The sequence below is a fragment of the Seriola lalandi genome, unplaced genomic scaffold (assembly GCF_002814215.2).
Source record: "Seriola lalandi dorsalis isolate HSWRI2012SDOR001 ecotype SW California unplaced genomic scaffold, Sedor1 jcf7180002054579, whole genome shotgun sequence".
Lineage (NCBI taxonomy): Eukaryota > Metazoa > Chordata > Actinopteri > Carangiformes > Carangidae > Seriola > Seriola lalandi.
The window spans coordinates 2,815,198-2,821,112 of record NW_019525132.1 but is presented as its reverse complement, the minus strand read 5'-3'; the positions used below and the strand labels follow the sequence as shown (position 1 = coordinate 2,821,112).

The 5,915-nt window shown below is 39.4% G+C and overlaps 1 long non-coding RNA gene across 1 annotated transcript; it reads left to right on the top strand.

The window, feature by feature from the left end:
- The first annotated feature begins 4,440 nt into the window (after positions 1–4,440).
- Positions 4,441–5,753, top strand: LOC147818466 (uncharacterized). Its single transcript, XR_015437948.1, has 3 exons — positions 4,441–4,749; positions 5,385–5,454; positions 5,550–5,753. It is a non-coding gene; the product is annotated as an uncharacterized LOC147818466 (long non-coding RNA).
- Positions 5,754–5,915: the final 162 nt, after the last annotated feature.

Below are 5,915 nucleotides of genomic sequence, written 5' to 3'. Positions count from 1 at the left end.
ACTACTTCTGGGCCAAAAAAGCCCATCCACTGAACCTTAATATGCCATCTTTCAACACTATTCTGTATTCACAAAAGGATTGAGTTCACTTTCTCAACTCCCTTCAGTAGTTCTCTATTCCCATTTCTCTTGTCCCCCGTCTCTCTCTCTCTCTCAGTTCTCCCTAAGCTCCAGGGTGTATTGTTTCTTTGAGACTGGAATCATACTGGAGATTTAGAACTTGCTGGATTAGAAGAGGCAGTGTTGTCCCTGGTGGCTATTCCCTTTTGTAGAGCAGACCCAAAAATAAAGGTCCAAAACCGCCAGAGGATAAAGGAAACAATCCATCATACAAGTTGAAAAACCGCACTTGCGGTCAGTTAAAATGATAGTGTACTATTGCTGTGTACACTATGTGTCGGTGTTCAAGTGTGCGAGCATACACCCATAATCTCACTCGGCACAAAAAAAAAGTCTTGGCATTTTATGCAATACTATATGCATCTCAGAGGATTTTCTGTAACATAGTCCTGGATCCTATGAAAATCAGAGTGAAATTCTGCCTTATGAATCAATAAGATCCACACTACTGGGATTATGCTAACAAAAACTGGGTTTTCCTTGCTATGATCTTAATTCAACTCTTGTTTTTTTTCCCCAAATAGTAAAACCAGGGCAACACAATTCATAAGACTGACAATAATGTCCCTATTTTCATGAGTGGTAAATGTAGGAACCACTTTTCAATATTTAACCAAATTTCTCAGGTTGGTATACTGTCCACATAGTTGAAATGTGTATGTTTCATACATGTATGCCAATTCTAGATGAGAAGTTCATCATACTTCATGGACAATGGCTACTTAAAAAAAAAAAAAAAAAAAAAAAAGATATTCATTAATAAAAAGCAAAATATAAAAAGGCTTTATTAAGACAGTCAGTACCACAGTTCATAAATTTGTTTACCGTCATAAAATGTCAAGGTCACAGATTCACCTTGCAGAGATCTATGCTTGTATGTCACAGTACAGAAATCTTATTCTTCCAAGGTTTGAAGTGTATGCAAGTTGATATTTGTTTCCATTTTTGTTTAGCAGTAGCCATATTACAACATGTGACACATGGGATGTAAAATAAAAGCTACTCACCATTCCATCTGCCCACATATCAAAACATCACACATCGTGTTTTCAAAATGAAAACAGTAACAGCACCCTTATTATTATATGGCTTATTACCCTTATATATTGGGCCAATATTTTATTTGCCTTTAATTGCCTTTAATTAATACAAAGTTATATATGACCTATATCATGACAAAAGAGAACAATCAACAGCTAGCACATGGAAATTTTATATTACTTTGTAATTATTGCTCAGGAATTGATGCTGAATTTCCAAGCTATTTTCAACTTCACCCTGTTATAACCATTTGAAGAGTTACACACATCACAGCCAAAGGCTGCTTACAGTAACCAGAGTCATCTCCTGTCTCCTGCAACTAAGCAGCTTTTCTGTGGCAGTCAAGGATTAAGCACCTTGCTTAAGGCCACTTCAACATATGATTTGTATGGTTATTACTCAGTGAGCAGACAGCATTACTCATTTACTTTCCTGACTGGTCTGAGGATTCAAACTGGCAACCTTCCAGTATCCTGCCAACTTCTTTACGCTGTTAACATTTATATATACGCACGGACAAGAGGGCTGAAATGTTTAGTGTGAAAACACTTTCAGACACACTAGCAGCATGGCTTTAAGGATGTCTGTCTGCTGGTTTATTCACCACTTTGCTCCAGACTGAAATATCTCAACTGCTGGATAGTCTGCTACAACATTATTGGTACAGGCATTAACAGCACCCACAGGATGAATCCTAATAGCTCTGGTGATCTCCTGACTTTTCCTCCAGCAGATTTGACATTTGTGAAATGTCTCCGCAACTGTTGGATGTATTACCACGTAACTCAGTGTCAATGTTCATGGTCTTTTCATCTAGCGCCATCAGCAGGTCAAAATGTGTCCAATATTTAGTAACCCACTTAGAAGACTCCAATTCCCAATTTAAATGTCAGATTTGTCGAACAAATATTTCATAGATCAAAATGATTTTATACTAAGATTTTATGTGTGTTACTGTGCAGTAACTGCAGCTTGGGCTCAAATCTCTTGAAGACTATTTTTCCCAAAACCATACACAACCAAGCACTCTTAGACATCACCACATACTGAGAGTTGTAGACAAATATGCAAATAAACACAGGTGAAACCGACTTCAGGTGGCAGACAGCACACCACAGGAAATGAAAGCACTATACAGAGGGGACAGTGTCATTCAAAGCATGAATTTAAAGAGAACAAAGTTGTTCCCCTGAAGATTCATGCAGCTCTGCAGACATCACCACACCCATGCTTCCCACTGATGCACACACCCGGCACGTGAGGAAAAACCCATAGAACGCTGCTGAAAATTTGGTTTGTAGCAGCATGGGAATGAGTAATGCATGTTGAAGGCTGTCTTTGGAAGCCCTTGGAAGGATGGATGTGCGGCAGCTTGAGGCCTGGTGATCTGTCTTCCATTGTCAAGACTTATAAATACTTGAGACCTGACAGGGGGGACAGCTCCTAGATACAGACAATGCCCATGTACCACAAAGAATGCATGTGCACATTAACGCAAACAAGAACACACTTGTGCTCACACACACCTCAACACATATGCACGCACTCACGCACACAAAAGTGTAAATACATACAAGAAACACCCCCCCCACCCCATCACCCACAAAGCCGGAGAGACACTCTGCTCAAAAGCAATTTTTATTTTAAGACCACATGCTTTAAGCCAATTTTTCAGAGGAGATAGGGTTCAGTCATTGCAAATTGACTGATCAATCTTCATAACTGCCCTTGGTACAAAAACAGATGTTTTCCCTTCTCTCCACAGGGCAGCTGTTAAAATAAGTCCAACCTTATTCTTCACCAGCTGCACTCCAAATTATACACAGTCTCATTTCCTGTTTGTTTCATTTCTTCTGTTCGTTTAAAGTTAAGTTTGTGTCAGAACAGTCGGCCTCTTCTAATGGTGTCTTCTAACAGTCTTTTCCAAAAGGCGCTAATGTGAAATCATCAGTTGACCTAAACTAATGATGTGGCACAAATTAAGAGTAATTATTGCACTTTTTTTGCTCTCAATATGTCAAAGCAGTGGCCTAGTTGCCTCATCAGTGTCATTGCCAATGTCAGTGTGATGGAGGCTGTCCTTAAGTGTTTAAGTGTGAGAGCATGAGGGGGTTGGAGAGGGAGAAAGAGAGTGCTAAAATAGGCTTTCAAACATCTTTCAGATCAGTCACTGACCAAACTGTGCCCAAACATTCAGCATACCGTCAGGCTGCAGCCATGCAGACTCTGATTCACATTATTGGCAGCAACAACATACTGTGGGTTGACAGGTTGAGTGGTTGGATGAATACATTTAAATGCAGGAGAAAATTTGTGTAAAATATATTTAAGACCAAAAATAACTCTTGATCTTCAGCAATTTAACAAATATCAGCATTGAGCCAGATGAATAACTTAAAAAATTGACACTACAAGAAGTTCGAAGCAGCACAGAAAGCAGCCCAACCACATATCACATTTCAGACAGCCTTCTTCTGTTTTGTCTCATGCTTCCACAGTAGAATGTGTGGTCGGCTGCTGCTTCCCATTGGTTCTATTCTTACCAGAAGCTGTCTAAAGTCAAATAATCATTCCAACGCTGCACATACCGCTGTGTACACGTTTTTTGCCCCAGAACTGTACTAAAGAGAGACTAGGACTAAAAAGTTTAACAGGAAATAAAAAATTGACTGAGCACTCAAGTACAAATTATGTTTTTTGTGCAATTAGAAGTATAGCATATGGATCATATCATATCAGATCTCAAATCCAAAAAACAAGCCTGAATGTATAAATGTAGCACAACCACAACCAGTGTAGCACTCCTAAGAGACTGTTGTTCATTACATCCAAGAAACCTAAAGACCTTGAGAGAACAAACAGTTGATGGACAATTTTAGCTACACAGGGGGTCAATCTTCCAATCCAAACACGGTGGGGCATTCATTCCGATAGCAGTTCCATAAGATGGCTTCTGAAATTGAAGCAGTGCTTCGGTTTTCTCTTAGCTGCTCATCAAAATGTGTGACTAGAGACAGCAGACAGACACTGACTGAACAGTTACTATTCTTGACCCAAATCCTCAGCATGACCCCTTGACACCATTGTGTCTGTCAAATATTTAAGGTGTCGCAGAATAAGATATAAATGGAAAGGACTTAGATTGTGCTTTTTCATGATGAATATGAAGCTACAGCCAAGACAGTTAGCTTAACTTAAAGGGGACATATTATGCTCCTTTTCAACAAGTTTGAATAAGTCTCAGACGTCCCCAAAGCATGTATTTGAAGCTTTTTGCTAAAAAATCCACTCCGATCCTATATTTCAGCATGCCTGTAAACCCCTCTGTTTCAGCCCTGTTCAGAACAGGCTGTTTCTGTGTCTGTAGCTTTAAATGCAATGAGCTGTGCCTGACCACGCCCCTCTCCGGAAGGGGATGCCGTTCGGGCTTCTGGCACCGTGCTCTAATGTTTACGGTGACCGTGACCGGCGACCTGCCGTCGGTAGCGATTTAGTTCAACCACACAACTTTTATCCAGAATCTGAGCCAGAGGGAGAGGCTGCTGAAGAAGTTCAAACTCTACAACTGCAGCAGGACGTTTCTGAATGGTTGGTAACCAATTTTGTGTATTTTGACATTTCATTTTCAGTTTGTTGATGAGAGCTGGCACACAGTTACTAACATGTAGCTAGGTAGCTAATGCTAACTGTTACTGTCTCGTCATTACTGGGAGCTCTTTTGGTAAATAAGCACTAATGTGAATTGTGTAATGTAGTTATCTGTCATGCCTCCTTAGATATACTTTTACAGTGTGAAAATGTTTGTTGTATGTGGACTGCTACAGGTGTTCAATGTCAGTATTAGTCAGATATTTTAATAGGTGCTGACAAAGTAAATCATTTTTCTCCATGTTTTGAGCAGTGATGCTCATCATGACATCTTCCTTTATGTAGTAAATTTATTTTGTGTATTACAATGAAAGCTGTAAATCAGCATAAACATGTCTGACAGCAACAGTAATCTTTAGTCAAAGACTGAACTGTGCAGTTTTCTACACTACACTGTTGTCAAGCTCCACATTATATGCAATAAGTGACATGTTATAAGTTACCTATGTTATATGCGCTTGATATGTAGCCAAGCTTACTTCTTACCCACCTTAGCTCCACTGTCTGTCAGTGTTTGAATTTCACAAGCTTTATATTTTGGTGAATGTTTCCATTTTTCTCTATATTTTGGACAGGTGCTCCTGTGGAAACTGTGGAACCATGCCCACAGAAGCTGAGAACATCTGCTGCTTGGAGATACCACAGGTAACATTCTCACTGGACAAACTAATCACTAATTTGTTTTGATTACACTACATTTATAATCAACCATAGCATTTACCATTTGCAATTCACTGTAGGTTACCAGACGGCTATGGGAGATCGTGGAAGATTTACCATGTATGGTAGACCGTCCTGGGTTGGAGCCGCTCTGCCTCAATGTGTTCTGCCTGCAACATGTACCGCACTGACTATGGTCCTTTACGGTTGAGAGGAATACACCAGTACGTTTTGATTCTTTGTAAAAACATAGTTTCAATCTAAATAAAAGATGTTAGACAGTCTTGTTTTACTTCAGTGCACATAATTTTACAATGGTAATAACACACCACAAATAGAGTAACACACACTCAAATAAATTAGTTTAGCTGCTCTTTGATTTGTAAAGTTCTTCTATCAGCAGATAGTGTGCATATAATATATGAATTCAGAGGAGTCATTTCTTT